This window comes from Mycteria americana, chromosome 4, assembly GCF_035582795.1.
Source record: "Mycteria americana isolate JAX WOST 10 ecotype Jacksonville Zoo and Gardens chromosome 4, USCA_MyAme_1.0, whole genome shotgun sequence".
In the NCBI taxonomy this organism is placed as follows: domain Eukaryota; kingdom Metazoa; phylum Chordata; class Aves; order Ciconiiformes; family Ciconiidae; genus Mycteria; species Mycteria americana.
The window spans coordinates 38,528,086-38,546,198 of record NC_134368.1 but is presented as its reverse complement, the minus strand read 5'-3'; the positions used below and the strand labels follow the sequence as shown (position 1 = coordinate 38,546,198).

General features: G+C 37.7%; 2 protein-coding genes across 15 annotated transcripts in view; one reads left to right on the top strand and one right to left on the bottom strand.

Moving 5' to 3' along the window:
• TENM3 (teneurin transmembrane protein 3) overlaps positions 1–18,113 on the top strand; it is a 502,889-nt gene that overhangs the window by 221,099 nt on the left and 263,677 nt on the right. The window lies entirely within an intron of this gene.
• The window catches only part of LOC142408684 (uncharacterized), a 64,672-nt gene continuing 60,117 nt past the window's right edge, over positions 13,559–18,113 (bottom strand). The window contains exon 9 of the mRNA XM_075499264.1: positions 13,559–16,905. The gene's annotated coding sequence lies outside the window, so the exon portion shown is untranslated. The remainder of the gene's footprint in view (positions 16,906–18,113) is intronic.

Below are 18,113 nucleotides of genomic sequence, written 5' to 3'. Positions count from 1 at the left end.
TCATTTTTGATCCATTGATCTGTAACCCAGCAGAAATGAAATTCACTCATGAAAAAGAAATAAAATTTTCATCTTAATCAGTCAAGTGAAGCCACCTCTGGGCCACTCGTCTTACCTACTCTACTACCACATCAGTTTCGGATAAAAAAATGTAATTAGTTCAATGCACAAGAATTATTATTAGAGGAAAAATACAGTTGTAAAATCACAAATTTAGAAGCCCTGTATAAGATCTATTTGCTGAGGTGTTTAAAAAATTATTTCAGTTAATCTACTGAGACAGGGTGGATGGAGTACCTGCGGTAATGTCCAAATACCAGGCCTTTTGTGACCAGTTTTTATGTTAAGAGATCTCAGAATGTTTCCTTGATGAGACTGGCTGGAATTTGTGTCTTATACTGGCTAATAAATACTACTGACACCTTATTAATAAATAGCAATAGTCTTAGTCAGGAAACGTATCGTTCCTAAGTAGGGATGCTAATTTCCAAAGCACAATTAGGTACCATGAAATAAATGGACAGAAAATTGTACTTGAAGTCAAGCATGGCTGTATGTTTTCTCTCCGATTCGGGAGATTTACTTTTAGCAGGTAAATAGGTGATATTCATTGTTGATTATCTTCTGTGTGTCTCCCACCACAGTGCATCATGGAATACTTGCTAGTATATGAGTTTAGCTGGACTACCATGTCAACCCTAGCACATACCTTGGAAAATTATTTGGTTGTGACAGAGGGCATGAGCAAAAGATTTGGGTCTACTTAGTTGCTGCCCTCTGAGGTCTTAACAGCCTTCAGCCCCATCAGTCTTGGTATCACTATGTGCTTTTTATATTGATATTTTTTTCTTTTGCAAGGAAGCAGCAATACATTTATTTTGAAAATTAAATTGCAAAATAATCTTTTAGCAAGTCTTAAAATTGCATCAATCTGATGGTTTATTTGGGCTGATCTAATTTTCAGAGTATTTTATTTGTGTTTTGTTGATTAGTAAAAGCTTTATTTCTAGTCACCTTGCCAGTGTTGTTTAGAAATGCAGTTGTGAAAATGGAATTGATTTTTCATTAAGGAGCCTTTATTTTCAGCTACAGATAAGCCAAATTGACCCAGAATATTCTTGAAGCATATGCAGCGGATTGTCTGAATTCCTAAGCTGTCATCTCAGGTACTTTGCTAATGTGGCATTGATCAATCTACAGATCCCAAACTGCGGAGAAGTGATAGGAGTATTGGCCACAGGATGCACTACGGGCCAGAAAGATAAATTGTTTGGGTTGTCTTTTTGCAAGTTTAAGGTCACAATTCATTCATCTTGTTACTTTGCTGTATCCCTTTAGTGGCTTCAATTGCAGGATTAAATATTGAATGGTGGCAGATCATTCAATATATGGCTCTTCTACTTTGGCATTAGGAGGCTTTTCATGCTTAAAATGGAACGATGTGCACACAGAATGCCAAAGGTAGTCGTGCCGACGATCTATTCTGTAAGATTAATCCCACAACAACATTATCAGGCAATTCTTAACACATTGATTTATTCCTGATATGACACTTCTGAAACAAATAGATAAATGCTTGGCATATACTCAGCATCCTAGGAGAGAGAATGTGGAATTGAACCCTCTACAGAAAAGATCCATATTTAAAATTAACCCATTAAAAGCTTAGTGAGGAAAATTTTAAACTTTCAGACTGAAATTCATGGCCCCTCATGCAAAGCTGGTCCATAAGAAACAAGGACGGGGTAAGAGGGAGGATTCTTCCCCAGAGACTAGATCATAGTCTGCACATTGACCACGTCCCTTGTTCTCAGTAATGGTTGTGCCATTATACTTTTCAACTAGAGAAGTGCTTCATGTTTCAGTGCCTCTGGCTTCCCGTAGAAAGGCTCCGCTCTGCACCGCTGCGGGGCTCTGCTCCAAAGCCCCCAGGAAGGTGCAAGGTCCCTTGCAGACCTTTGCCTTACCGCTCTCCTCTTATGGTTAGCGAGCAAGCGTAGGCTTTGCAAAGCTTTTGGTTTTCTGCACTGGTGAAAGGAGCAAGAGCATTTTGCCTCTAATGATTGTCACCTGTACAAACTGTATAAACGCCTTCTGTGTTTTCAAAGAATATTATATACAGAATGTGAAAAGCAGCACAGCTGTTGAAGTAGGTAGGTGCATTTGCAGGTTTTGTAACTAGCATTATGATTGTAGTACAAACATAAATGCTATTGATTCTTAGCTTTAGTGCTGTTTTATATAAGGTTTCTAAATTGGCATTGTATTTTGTATGTTATGGAGGTTTTTGTTAAATCTATCTGCAAGTTAAGAGAGAGCCTCTGGATTTCAAAAGCACATGATTAACTTCAGCAAGTGAGAAGTAGCTCCAGAGGTGAAAAGGTAGTTTTGCTTTTTAAAATTGTATCTAATGATTAAATATGTGTTACATATGAGTTGGGACAAAAGTGAGATCCAGTCTCAGTCCCACATCTGACTTGTGGATACTCTGTCACTGGGTGGAATTAAAAGCCTTGGATTAGGTGCCTACACTTCCTAACGGTGTATTAATTACACTGCCTTGTACAGATGTCTTATACTGATATTCACAAAAGGCCGAGTAATTTTGTGGCGTCACTCATGTAGCCAAGCAAGTGCCAAAGAAGAAGGTGTTGCAGAAGTAATTCCCAGGAAGGAACTTGCGCCCTGGGCTGTAAGGTGACACCTGAACATTCAAATTAATAATAAAAGAATTTCTCTTTTGGATTTGAGTGCTGCAAGCACGTCTATACCTTCTTGCAAAATTAGGAGAAGGAAATGTCTGTGGTGCAGCCTTTTGGGATCCCCCAAAACGAACTAGAGATGATTAGGTTACCTATAGATACATACACATATCTAATACATGTATGTATTAAACTCCTCTCTTGCCAAAACAATTTGAACCCAGGTATCTCATCTCACGAGGAACACTTGAGACTGCTGGAGTCTCAGTAGTTCTGGCAGTCATCCGGGATATGGAGGAGTCTGGTACAAGTCTCACATCCAACTAAAATTTGCTTATGCAAGGAAGAACAATTTCAATAGAGAAAGAAGGTTGATGGAGACCTGCCCAAAGAAGTCCAGTGTGGCAGTCTGTCAGAGCACATTTCATGAAAGTCAGAGATCTGTTTTCAAGCACTTTCTTCAGGAGAATTTGATTCTGAATCACTCTTGTGCCATATAAAAGGTATAAGAAGGATCCTCTCATTAGCTTGCTTGTGATTCAGTCTGTGTGTGTCCATAAGGGATGTATACCCCTGGTGCACTTTTCAAAACAGAAGTTATTGACTTGTCGAAGAGATGAGCTTAGTGAAACTAGCTGACTAGAGATATTAGGACAAAATTGTTTCTAAGGTTTATTCTTAACCATTAATTTGGGTTGTGGTCTTAAGTATGAAAAAATATGCTAGGCCGGGTTCTTAAATTAGTGCTTTTTACCGTGTTGCACTTACATAAATATTAAGAGGCATGCATTCTGGTTGCCTGCCTGCCAAAATCTCATCTGGATACAGTTACTACGTATATACAGCTACTGTTCGTGTGCTAATGTCTGTAAATATACAGGCTAGCTAACAAGACCGTTGCTTTCTTTGCAGTTTCTTCATGTAAGTGATTCTTTAAACTGACCATCTTAATACATTTGAACTTTAAATATTCGCTGAATTGAATGAGTTGAGAGTTTAAGCTTATTGATATTCAACATTTTTTCCTAATGCCAGTAAAACATTTTTGTTGTATACAACACCTTTTACAGTTTGCTTTGAACTGCTAATGTGTTTGTTTATTTCTAGTGCCAGTATAATGAAAGCTTACTTGGCAGTGGTTTTTACTGAAAATAGCATGTATAAAATGCTTTATGGCTGGTCATATGTGTGTTTGAAAAAGTAACTTTTATGTGGATGTGAATAGTTGTCTTAGTTATGAAAAACTGGCATCCTGTTTCCTATGAATTTGGTGACAAGCGATTATATTCAAAGATTTGTTACTAGAATCCCAAACAGTCTTTAGCATAGAATTAAAAAAAATATATATAGTATTGGGATTTTTTTTTCTTTAGCCAAAATCCATGCTTGTACCAAAGGAATATTTTAATTCATTTGGCTGTTGTTGACATCGTAATACCATCAAAGTCAACATAAAATACGAGCAAAAGATCCTTTTTGGGGATCAAGAGTCTGTTACAGTATTTGTGCTGTAGATTTATTATTTATACTATCCCACCTATCATCGTGCAAGATTCCTTTTCATCTCGTGGAGAATTACACGTAAGAATCAACTGCAGAATATGTAGTAATTCGGATTGGAAAGAAAAATTTCTCCTTGGTGTTTGAAATAATTTTTTTGGAATATCTTCTGATACAATTAGATCCCGTGTGAGGACATCCTTAGATAGCTACATGTGCTCCCTAATAAGTACATACTTTCCTGTAACATAGATTGCAGATAAATTGCTGCATAAGTGTCATGGTGTAGACACCTCAAATTATCAAGAAATTATCTTTTTTTTTTTTTTTTTTTTCGTAAAAATGTTTATCCTGGGCTTGAAGATGAAATAGCAACCATGAGAAAAACAACGTTACATTCTTACATCTACAGGGTGATAAAATCACCAATTACATGAAAAGTTGGCTGGAATCTTTTTCCTTATTTTAAAAACCCCACTTTCACTTAAATGTTGATTTTTTTCTGGGTACAAAGTGATTTAGTCTGCTCATTTCCTTTGTCTAGATTTTTTTTTTAGCACTGCAAAATTAATAACCCCATTATCACATACAATCTAGCCTTATTTTTCATTGTTCTACATTTTTGTATGTTAGATTGGCATTAAAATTCAAAGTGCAACTTTGGAGGTGAAGAGCATCGCTGGCCTGGAGATTTGGCTTCTGATAGATATAAATGTGACCCAACGCTCCTCTGTTGATAAGCAATATATGTGACCCGTGATGGGCAGCTTGCTGTTCTGGTGGAGCAAAATATTACAGCTAAAGCATGCAGGCTTCTGCTCCACTGGATTTGGAATAGATTAGTAAATACTCTCCCAGCTCAAAGGGTTTTAGTTTGGTTTGGTTTTTTTTTTTCCCCCCGTGATGGATTATAGATAAACTCATATGCAAGTTTATTGCAAGATTCCTCTGAGACGCCTAGCTTTTTATGAATGGAAAGGTCATTTATAAACATTCAACATCATTGTATTTTATTATTTTTCCCATAGGAGAGGATTGCTGTGTTTTCTGTAAGAGACTGCAATCAGATTTTACAACCACACAGATTTAATGTTGTACATATTACTTGGGTTTAGATAAATGAACACTCTGTAGTGAAAAATATGTTTGATTTCAGCTCATGGAGGTCTCTCTTATTCATACATTACAATCTTCAAACCAGAACACAGACTTTACCAGGGCCAGAAGTCTTCAATTCTAAGTTATTGGTGCAGGGCCAATCTTTGCCTAGCATGTCTTTTTCTGTAATGCTAAAAACTTGCAAACAGTTTTCTCTGACACATCTGATACTTCTTTGTTAGAGTGGCTTTAAAGTCCACTATTTGTGGAGCTCTGTTTGAACCGTGGGGTCATACTGACGCTTTGTTTGGTCACTCAATTATACTTCATATTTGTATTTGCTGGTCCTAGTTCCTGAATCTTATTCCTTTGGGCATAACACATCTTTCAGTCACTATAACATCTAGTTTGTTATCATCTATTTAAAAGCATTAATATTAACTAGAAAGATCTTTACTCAGGGAAAGTCCAGGACTTGAGCGTGTGCAGCCATAAGTTGCATTCATTATTGCAGCATAAATTGTCAATTAGTAAATTTGAGAGTTAAAGCAATAAAAACAGCTCTATGATCCGATAGAGAGATTCAACGTCAGGCACTGAAATTCTTCAAGCATTTCTTCCCTGGCTTAAAGCTCTGAAGGCAACTTGGATTTTATTAGTAAGGCTTGGTAGCAAAGTACTTCCCTCTATTTGCGTTATCACTACATCCAGAACCCCCACGCTCAGTCTCGCACCAGAACAGACACCATCTCCAACTACAAAGCCATCTATCAGCATTTAAAGGAGTATCACCAAGTTTAGAAGCAGTTTCCCAAGATCTTGGAAAAAGCATGGGGGAAGGAAGAGTTCCTCATCACGGAGTATTTTGGATATGGGAGAGGAAGTAATCTTTCCATATTCCAAAGCATGCAATCAATAAGAACCCCAAATATACCTGAGAGCTTCTAAAAGGTTTATGTGGAACATGTTCTCCAGCATGCATATGTATCCCTGACTAGTGCCACGTTTTAAATTTCTTACATTAAAAGAGAATGGCTAGATTGCTTACGAAGTCCAAGGTGTGGGACCGTACTCCCACCTCAAGGCAGTATTAAACTTGGAGCAGGACGGAGAACGTGAAGTGCCTCACTTGGACACATCTATGTGGGAATACCTGGCAGTTTCAACTCACAAGATTTCCTCTTGAGAGGTTTAGGAAAGATGGTTTCTCTTAAACTAAAAGATGTGTTTGTCAGTGATGCATGGCTGTGTTAAGTACCAACTTCTCTGTAAAGTATTCAGTGGCCCACGAGGCTTTAGATTTGTAGATTCCACTCAGTGCATAGTGCCAGGCACAGATGTTAGATAGCTCTATCATATTAGTATTTAAGTGGTGCATAGGTAGGACTCCAACATACTTGACCAGAAGCATCTAATTGGTGTTTTGCATGTTTATGAATTGCACCATACTAGTGGTTTTAGCCTGCACAATACCGTATTTTCGGATGCTGTTTAACACAATCTATTGGCCAAAGAGAAGTGAAGTGAGTCTGCTGTTCACAGTAGGGTCTGTTATTTCACAGGGTAGTACAGTGGTTCCTTGTTCATTTGTTAGTGTTCTAAGACAAGTTGATTTATTGCCTTGAAGGGAGAGGATTATGGGCCCATAGTATATTTAATAGCTTCAGAAACATCAACTTTTTGTGTATGAAATCTAGTAGCTCTTTTCTCTGAGAGGCGTCTCAAATTTTTGTGTTGAAGTTCTGTAAATACCAGGGGGTAGACCAGGTTCTTGCAAATACTTGTGAAACATTATTTTGGTAAGACGTTCTGAAGCTAAATGGTTTTGAGGCATTGCTTGTGGGGAGTATTGGCAATGAGAATATAATGAGATCAAGAGGCAACTGTCAGCTGGCAAAGAAAGTAGTCGTCTTCAAGAAAGTGTCAAAAGTGACAATATTTGATAGGGACAAAACTAGCTGTTATCCTTCCTCCTATGCATTTTCCATAGTTTGTTGCCATCTAGCAATAGGCTAGAAACAGTTCATGTTTCCCTTCAAATGCCTGAACTCCGCCTTGCATACACAGACACATGCCCATATTGTTTTTCCTAGTAAGTGTCTTGAGTAGGCAGGATAAAAACCAGCCTTTTTGGAGAGTCCAGAGAATAACTGTTCATATTGCCCTGAAAATAACATGGTGTGCCTCCTAAATAAGGACAGCTGGCATTCATGACTAGGTGCATAATAAAATATGCGTATACACACATGTATCGTGTGTCTGTTTTAAGATACCTCTGATTGCTCTAGCTTGCAGTTCCTGTCTGCTGTCTTGTTAAAACCCTCAATTGTCAATATGGGCAAGTATACAGTGGGTTATTATATCGCAAATACATGTTTGTCGCTCTCTGTAGTATTTGTTCATGTGTGGTACATAGAGCTGAATATGGGAGCAAACGGGAAATGACATTGCGTGTCATAGCTTAGTTTGCACATTTCTTAGCGTGAGATCCCTTCTCCTCCTTTCCTCTCTCTTCCCCTTCCTTCATACTAGTGAAAATTAAATCTGTTGTCTGGGGAGTTTGGTGGGGAAGTGAAGTTTTCCGTAGTGTAACTTTACATATGAACCAGACTGGATGTTTGTGAAGCTTCAGGCATGTAGTGACCAGGCAAGCTTTGTCCAATGCTGGTTTACTACCTTCTGCGTTCATTGGTGTGCTGTAATAAGACGTTAGGCACGGTTCCTCCTTAACGCTTCTTCACACTAGATAAGGTCTGGTTTAGCTCTGTTTTTACAATGCTCTTTTCTGAAAGTCAAGTTGTAATAAAAACAGCTGAGGCTTTCTTCCGTAGTTCAGCTGCTCCTAGAATGTACCCCTCAGGACTGCTGAGTCCACTCAACAGTCTGTGGTTTTCAATTACGGGCCACAGATGACTTTTAAGGGACCTGACAAAGGTAACCAAGAATATTGAGCTTGGCAAGATTAAATTTGCTGTATAGGGATCTTCATCTTCACAGGAAAATTCTTAAGGCTCTATGAAGAAAAAAAATTAATAAAAAAGGCTAAAAGCTACACATACCTTCTCTGAAAGTGACTTTTATATAATGATAGTTCAAAAAAATCATCTGGCCTCTAGCCACCATAATACATTAACCTTTGACAGGTGGAAAAAAAGAATCTTTGGTAGGTTATTGGTTATATTTATTACATAGGTACATAGTTGATAGGTTTCTTCATCCTATATGAATTTATGTCAGGCAGTATTGTTATTCATTAGACATTAGTTTTTTCTAAAATGAGTAGCATGTGTTTGTGCATCTGGCTTAAGATGAGACATTGTGTATCTGAAACATGCGTTGTCTCCCTTGCCCTTACCCAGTTATGGACTTCTCATGCTTAAAATGATTAATATAAGAACTGCTGTTTTTTCTCAAAATATTTGTGCAATTATTGTGTATGTAGTATCATGTTTATGGAGTATATCCTTTGGATGCTTCTAAACTAGTGACATGAACAGATTTTACAGATACAGAAAACTAGAAGTGAAAGTAGTAGCATTTGGGTAGTGGAAGTGTTTCTTATCTTCACTGAGGAAGACACTATGCAAAGATGTTTATATAGTGATATTAATCAGAATGGATAATCTTATCTCTGTAAGGGCCCGTATATACACTTACACCAGTAGAGTTACTCATATTTGTAAGCATACTGAAACAATAACATTAGTAAAACACAATTTTTTGTAAGCATTAGAAGCACAATAATACTAATATTCTATACTGGGGTTTTTTCATATTTGCTAATCTGTATTTTTTATACAGGGAAGGGCCAGAAATCAGATTTGGGCCATAAGGAACTGCTGCTTTCCCCTTTAGCATGAGGGAGAGAGCACTCCAGTTAGCAACTGAGCAAAATATTAATAGTGGCATACAGTTTGTATTCATTTAACGTTTGTGATGTTTAGTGGCAGCAGCTAAGATTCAACTCTGGATGGCAATGGCAATACACACCCAATCTACTGAGATGGTACTGACCTGTATCAGGAGAGGGGTTACTTGGAATTAATTTCCACTGGTTGTTTTCCCAGTCTGTCTCTTCCAGTCATTCCCCACGTGAGTAATTCTTAAAAAATGCAAGTATATATTTTTGACAGCAAGGCTGCAGGAAGTGCAGCTTGCAGCTTATAGCAGACAGTTTTAGTATTTTGCCCTAACAGTCTAGAAAATTATAATATATTATTCCCAGAAATCAGTAAGTGTAGCTAGAATGCAGTTCTCCCACCTACAGAAAGCTCTGCAGTTGTTTTTTCCAACAGCTGGCAGCCTGTGGACCTGAATCATTATGGCCTTGTCCCTTCCTTTGTCACTTGGGCCTGATTTGCCTTGCTCGGAAAGCCTCCTCATTCGGTAACACCCAGTGTTTTTACCTGCTTACTCTCTGGGTCCCACCAGCATTAGTCACCAAAGATTCTGGCCCATCGTGCTGTTGATTATACCATTTGTATTTATGGCTGAATTTAACTGATGGCATTACAAATTGAACTTAGATACCCTCAGACACACCTGCTTATAACTCCTGAACAGAAATAGTCATTACGAGACTATGTAAAGCACCAAGAGAGACATCTGAGAAGTTCTGAAGCATGATCCAAACACCAAACCCCTTCACAGCGGTTTAAATATAGTACAAAATCACGTTAAAAATGTTTTTCCCAAGCTGTGTGAACAAAATCTTTATTAAGTTAAGTGAAATCTGATTTGATATAAAAGAACTTGTAAGTCATCTTTTAAGACCTTTTGTTCACTGTCAGGAGCAGTAAATGCTTATACGTTATATGAAGTAATATCTTATATCTTCTCCCCCCCCCTCCCCCCCCCCGTTAATTTTCAGCTATTTTTTCTAACTAATTGCCTTTTCATACATTCATTTTATTGTACTTGAAGTTTAATATTTAAACTGTTTAACATACTAATCAATTAGTAGAGGGCCAGACCCTGCTACACATTTTTATCATGTAATTTTATAGACCTATCTGCACCTAGTTAATCTTTTTCCCTTGTGAACCCAATCGAATTGCCTATATCTGAAGTACTTGCAGTTCCTTAAAGGCACAGATTTCCACTGGAGATCTATATTCTCATCATGGTTGATGATTCTGGCAATTTTATTTTTATGTGGTGTAGTCCTCTAGTCTGTTAGGGCTGAAGACGTGTGAACTAGGGCCTAAGGTGAAGATTTTTTGTTGCTCTTCTAGAAATTAAGGTCTCCAAAATCCGGTTTTTGTGTGTCAACTGTGATATAGCTGCTGATTTGCTAAGTTACCCCTTAATGAGCCTCAGGAGACTTGGACTCTGTGTACTGCTGGGTAAGAAATCCTGTATCTACTCCACAGTGAGCCCAGTCTGCCAGAAAAGTTAGGGCCCCGAGGTGGGTACAGGTCTGAGCATCATCAGGTATTAAGGTGGTGCAATTCCCACATTAGCACCAGGACACCAAAGGTTGTCTTAGATGGATATAAGCACTGTGATATCTGGTGATCCTTGCTCAGAGAAGCTTCTTCCTACTGGCAGCACTGAGAGCTGCCTGTGACCCCAATTCAAAGAGGGAGTGGGGACGTATATGGGATTGGGCCAAGAAATGATGTTTAGGGTGGAATGGTTTTCCATGGTGCTCTAAGGAAAGTTGCGGGCATGAAGGACACGTTGTGTCAACGCTGGGGACTGCTGCGGGATGGCTGCAGTGTGTTGGGATGTGGGTGGGTGGCATTGTGGGGACTTGCAGGAAGCTTTGGGGATGTCATGGGCTTGGGAAGCAAGAGGCCAGGCTACTGCGACATGGGGGAAGGATACGGGGGTCATATATGGAGCGGCAACAATATGTACAGTGGAGTAGGAAAAGTGTTGGGTTTTGGTTTTTTTGTTTGGTTTTTTTTTTTTTTTTTCCTTTAAAATCTTAAGTGCTTTTGAAAAATAAGGGTATCTTAGACTTGAGCCAGCATGGTATTCCTTTTCCCTTTTCTAATGCAACTTTCTGAACCCCAGGAACAGCAGGAAGAAATCCTTAGTGTGTTGTTTGTTTGATTTTGTTTGTGTTTTTCTTGTGACCAAGAAGTCAGGAAAAATCTATTTTAATGTTTTGATTTCAAGTTAATTTAGTGATTTAATCAGCCAAACTTACTTTTGGAACTGGGAAGGATTGCTATTTCACAACTTAGAAACATTCCTTTCTGAGTTTTATCAGGCTGTTAATTCCAGGCCTAGACTTAGCAAATTGTAGAAAACCTGAGTTTAATTGCAAACCCCATTTTCCTTTACAAGAAAGGAAAGGCAAATAAGCTCATCATATTTTTCAGGCAGCAAGTCAATGTGGAAGCATTTATGTAGCTTCCTCCCCACTAAGCCCATTATATCTGTCTTTGGTCATGGGTTTGCTCTGTTAATATGTCATAGACAGAGCAAGCAGGTTAGTAATCAGAAGGTTAAAGGTGACTTGCTGAAATGGAACTACATAAGCCAGACTTAATGTGAAAAGACAAAGAAAAGCAGGGAAGAGACAAAGAAGAGAACAGCAACAGCTTTTTCTACGATCTGTGCAGTGACGGTGAGATTAGCCTGCATGTTCCTGGCTTATTTTGGTCCAGTTTGCCCTATTTCAGCATATCTGACACATACCTATCCCAGCACGGGTTATTTTGTTAGGTGTTTCTCTAAGAGCAAACATTTCCTTACGTCTGATTTGTGTCTTCGTCACTATAATATTTGTAATAGGTAAATAAAATAGAGGTAGCAGCGTTTCAGAGAAATTGGTGAAAAGACGGGGCTTATTTACACTGAGCAATGAAGAGCAGAAATGTCCCAGTTTGTACTGACCCCAGCTGATAGGTCTGCATGTTAAAAAGCAACACTCTGCAGTCTTGCCACTTCGGGGGCAGAAGTCTGTCTGCATTAGCCAGGAGCTTCACCCAGACTAATAGACCTTGTCAAGAGGTACAGCATAGTGCTAACACGCTTTGATGTTTTGCAGCTCAGAGGTACTTGCATACTTGCCGGGTCAGGTATCTTAGCATCCATACGTGGACATCCATCCTTAGATGTGTAATTTGAAAAATGTTTTTGTAATAAACGGAAGGAAGGCATGTCCCTATTTTACAGAATCAGTAGTAAATACTTGAAAGTAAGTTTTTTGTTAAGCATGTTTGTTTTAAACCTGCTCTGGTTTCCGAAAACAAAGAGTAATCAAGAAATTCAAGAATCGAGATGCAAGTTGCAGATTCTTATTATCTTTTCATCACCATAGTTACTTGCATATTGGTTATATGATAATTGTTGTTAATGTCCCACTGATTTTACTGAGAATGAGATTTGTTTTCCATATAGAAATATAATAAAAGCCAGCATATAAATACTCAGAGAGAATGAAAAACACCCTTACCCATTTTATCAAGTGCTATAACATTTTGATATTAGCACCCATGTAGCTAGTGTATATAATATTTTTCCAGTCATTAAAATCATTACTAGTGAATAATGCATTGTGAAAAAGCATTGTAAAACAATCTGTAGCCTTTCAACTCATTTCTTTCATGTCATTTCATTCAGTTTAAACCTGTTTGACATTGTCCAAGTTAACAAGTTACTCTCTTCTGTTCAGCACCTCCTGGTGGCAATCAACGTCTCGTCCAGGGGCATGAAAGACCTCATTAAATCTATTTTTGTGTGAGTTAACAGATCTCCAAATTAACCTTTCTTTAAAAATAAAACAAAATAAGATAGTAAAGGTCAGCCTTTTTGTACAGCAAAGTTTGCTGACCACAGAGACTTGCAAGCCTCATGGCACATTTGACTGCATGGTTGTCTCATCATTTTGGCAGTGATCTGTTTGATGCCAGTGAGGAATGCTAAGGCTCTAACTGTCTGAAATGTGTTAACATGTAGATTTTTTTTTTTTTTAAAGCAGGAAGTGAGAAGTGGAAGAGAAAATGTCTTTCCATTCTTTTTTTTCTAAGAGCAATAAATTATTGATGTGAAATGACTTTTGCTAATAATTTGGGGGGAGAAGTGCTCATCTCTCCATTGACTTGCCAACTCTTTGAATGGCAATACAATCTTGCATTTTATGTTTGATTTATTCTGTTAGAATTCTCTTTATTTCACTAATAGGTAAATACAAATAAACATATTTTGACACAATAGTTGTAGAAAGACTACGTAAGAAAGCCATGTCTTAATTGAACATGGACTGTTAACAGTTTAAGGCAATTAATTAGACCTCTGAAGGCAAAAACTAAGCCCATATATGCTGGTAGTCATAATGATATTCAGGTATGTCTGAAGATGTCGGGGAAAATTTATTTTAAGCACATCATTTTTTTCAGTATAGGGTATAGAAGCTAATGTACGTCTAACAGAAATCACAAATATAATTCACCTACATTATACATGAAAGACAAATGACAAACACTTCCAGAATTTGCAAATGGGAATGTCTATAAATAAAAACACTTTAGTAACATCAAATAAAGGTAGAAGAAAAAGACAATAAAGCATTAAGAAGAAAAATGAAGATGCTAAGAGTACAAATAGCATTTTAGTAACAACATTATTACAGCAACATCTATACTTTTGAGTGTCTTATACAGAACTAAAATCTGATTACAAAATATGTCAAGTGATGGACAGTGCAGAGTGCAAATATTTGTAGCAAGGTGCAAGACAATTTATTTATTACATTCGTTAAAATTACTGCTACACTGAACCAGATTCAGTTTTTCTTGTCGTTTTTATTTCCGTTTACACAATTTAAATAACAAATAATACGCTTCCATTGAAAGAGTGCATTGTGTAGTCAAGGTGGGTTCTTCCCCCTTTTGTCACTACCTAAGAGAACATGTTAGCATTTGTTAAAGTATTTGGGGGTTAGTTCTGAAAACCTGCTCAATGTTGAACTTCATCGAGCTTCTATGACATAAAATCACACCAGGGGACAATGTGACTCGTTAAGAATACCTATAATATCTAAGTGGAAAAAAATTGTATTATCATGGGGACTTCAATGGAGAGCTTATGTTCTGTATGTTTTACGCTGTCAGTACTAAAATGACTCTGACATTTAAAAAATCGTAGATAACTAAAATATTGGTGCAATAAATTCTTTATTAAACATCATATTGATGGCTAAAAAAGAAGAAAAAAAATCACAGTTAATGTTGGCTTAGGTGAGTGAACAGATTAATTTATGACTTGGTTAAATAGAGGAGAATGAAAACCAGGAAATATTATCTGTGTGAAAAACTGTAATGTAAAATCTCTCGCAGTAAATTAAAAACCCATTTTACAAAATAAAAAAAATATTCAAACCCAAAACCTGAAATGATTCTTTCAGGTTTGTGCTGAAAACTGCCTTAGATAGAAGAAAAAAAAAAAAAAAAAAAAAGCCCTGTTAAATAAATCAGTTTGAGAGGATGCATATTGAAAAACAACTGGAGGAGAGCATAATTTAATGATAATGAGTATGTATAGCTAAGAAATTCAGAAAACTGAAGGGGCAGGAGGACAAATTAGGGAGAAATCTGTGTGCAGTAAGTTTGGTGGGGGTTTGTTTTTTTTTCCTTGTCTTTAATGGGGCAGATGTTGGGCTTCTTGTTGTGGCCGTTAAGATGAAAAGGAATGAAAGGAATCCTAACAATGTTAACTAAATCTAGGCAAACCAGAAGAATTCCCCAGAATAAGGCAGAAAATGCTGAAATATTCAATAAAAATGTATCTTCTCTACTCGGATGGAGGAAGAGGAGGCAAAGAGGACAGTTAGATCATACGGTAAAATATTTACTTTTTCTATGGAAACAGAAATGTATGGAAATTCTTCTATGGAAATTGTAGATATTAATACTGGATGTTTTTGAGCGCTATGGCCAGATATGTTCATTCAGGAGTGCAAAAATATGTAATGAAACAACAGGTAGACATAAAGCAGATGAGTTAAGCCTGCAAACACTGATGCCAATTTATAGTAAAGTTCCATTAAGAATATTAAAAGAGCTGGCTGAAGAGCTCTTGCAGTTGTTAATGTTGACTTCTATGAAGTTGTCTAACACTGGAAAACTTTTAAAGAAATGAAAGTAAGACAGTGCTGTTCCCTGTGCTTTATAAATACTGACCATGTATAATTTTACAAGGCTGACTGTTTTTCTGGCAAAATAACTGACTGAATGATGCAGGAATCATTCATGTGAATTTTAATGTTAACATTTAACATTCAGTGGCACTTTAGCATCAAGACTAATTAACCACTGAAGCCATCTTTACGGTTTTATGGAAGACTTTCAATTGCCAGAAGTTTTAATCATGGTCTTTTCTCCAAAAATCAAGTTAAACCAGAAATGTAACTAATGGTAGTTCTGTGGCCAGTGTTCTGCATGCTTGCAGTGATATCTTCGAGTCTGACTTCCAGTTGTAGTGTGCAAGATATGCAAGACCATAAACCTTGGCAGGTTTATGCCATGTTACAATTGCATTCTTTATTTAAAAAGTCTTCATGAAGGAAGATACTAGGAAACTTCTATAATGTCTATTTTATTTCCAGCAGCTGTCTGTAGGCTGTTCTTTTAGAGGCATAGTTAGAATAATTGATATAAAGCCTTTTGAGATGCTAAGGAATGTGATACTTGAGACCATCTGCAAAATGGTGGCCTTGCAGTAAAAATGAAATTAATAAAAGAAGGACTAGGTACTCACTGTATTAATCTTTTTTTCTCTCTCTCTATGATCTTTTTTCTTTTACCTGTAATAGAGCTCTAACCTTTAAATGTTCTCTGAGTTGAACAATTTTTCATGATGCAGCTGTCTTGGGATTGTTTAGTTCAGTTTAATATTTCTTTTGATTCACTGTTGGGTTTTTTTTTAGCTATTTATGAGATTTAACTCCTGTGCCAGACAGGGGTTAATAAATCATTGTTTGAATAATTATAAAATTATTCCAGTTGAATAAATGAATATGGCCTCATTAGAAAAAACTCTTCAGGCCACTGGCTTTTTCCAACAAATAGCTGTTTGATGTTACTTTTCCATACCTCTTCTCCCAATAAAATATAAACATACCAAATCTCTGCTTCAAAAGATTAAAAAACAAAGCTGAATTGAAGCATATTGATGCTTACTTGACCTATCGGTATAACAGTTTTTCCCCTACGTTTTTATAATGGAAAATACAGTTTATTTTTAAGGATGAGACTTTGTACGATAGTAGGCAAGCCAACCCAATATCCATTTGCATCAGAAGGGGATGATCCCATTCCACTTGACTCCAGCCAGATGCTGTGGCCATTTCTTTTGCAGACCTAGCACTTAATTACACAGACAGAGAGCCTGTCAGTTCCCTGGGGGATCCAGGGGTGATGGTCGATGCTAGCGTACCCTGCGCCGGCACTGCCTTGATCCTGAGTCTTGCTATGTGGTGACTGTTATTCCTTTGTATTGGAGCAGGCTTTCATCCAATTTCTTAATGATCTAGTTCAGGCTATTGAGCCAGCAGAGTATTATTCCACGCTCCTCTCCGCACCTCCCCACCCCCTCTACCCCCAATTTCTTTGGATAGTTTCCTGAAGATTTAGTAGCTTGAACTTGCTCCCTGCAGAGTCAGACAAACAGCACAGTTGACACAACACAGGAGGCAGGGCTTTGGAGAATATGGACATAACTGCAGCAGCACTAAATATTTTAATGTCGACTTTACTGGAACTGTATGCTAACCCTGAAAAAAAATTACCTTACATCACCAGCCAGCTGAACCAACTCACCCTGCAGCTGCACAGGCTGATCTAACAAAAGGGGGAGGAGGGAGGCAGGCAGGAATCCATGGCTTCAAGGGGTGGGAAGTGGGACCTCCCCTTTTGGCAGCCTTAGACTGGCATAGCTGTAATATGAAACTGCTTAAGATTTACTGAAGAATCTGGAAGTGTCTGATTCAGTTTTACATCATCTAATTTGTGCTCGCATGTACTTTCTCACCACTCATTGCAATTCACAAATAATTTCAAAATTATTTGTGAGGCAGAGAAAGGAAGAAGTTCATTCAAAACCAAAATTTAAAAGTGCAAATAGGATTTTCCATAAATACTTAACCTGTCAAAATACCTGCTTCAAAACTAAATGTAAATTTATTTTGGATCCTGATAGTGTCCCCAAGACCCCTGTGCTCCCTCCTGTAGTCTGCATAGCTCGTTGTACTGTTGTACCTTCTTATTTGACCTCCCTTTGCTAAGAAGGCACAAGGCTTAACAGGAATTCACTGTCTGTTCACTTATTTGTTCCACCTGTATTTTCCCAGGCTTCAGAAACTGGGTCTCAAGTTAGAGAGAGGAGGTAGATCTTACCATTTTGATCTGGTGCTTGGATCAGGCAGGTAAGGGCCATTATACAGGAAGGAGCAGGGCAGTTATGTCTGACATAAATTATTCCTGCTCCAGAGTGTCACTTGCCTCTTTCCTTTACTGATTCTCTTTTGTGTCTGTTTAACTATCGTTCAGATATTTCAGAATTACACCTTTGTTTCCACAAGCTTTCTTAGCATTGGTGATGTCCACGAAGGCTTCCAGCTGCGTGGGCTTGATGTCAAACTATCCAGACGTCCCCATATATGTGAGCAATGCATGAGACTTCACAAATTTTGTTCATTGAAATGTGCAGGAGTAATTTGATCTGCTTTCAATCGATCTGCTTTGGGTAAACCTGACTGGTGTAAGGACAGATCTGAGGAAAAGCAGCTCATTCTGTTAGCTTGTTTATTCTGGGTGCAGTTATAGTTTTCAAGCCATAGAAAGTGATTGACTTCAGCCT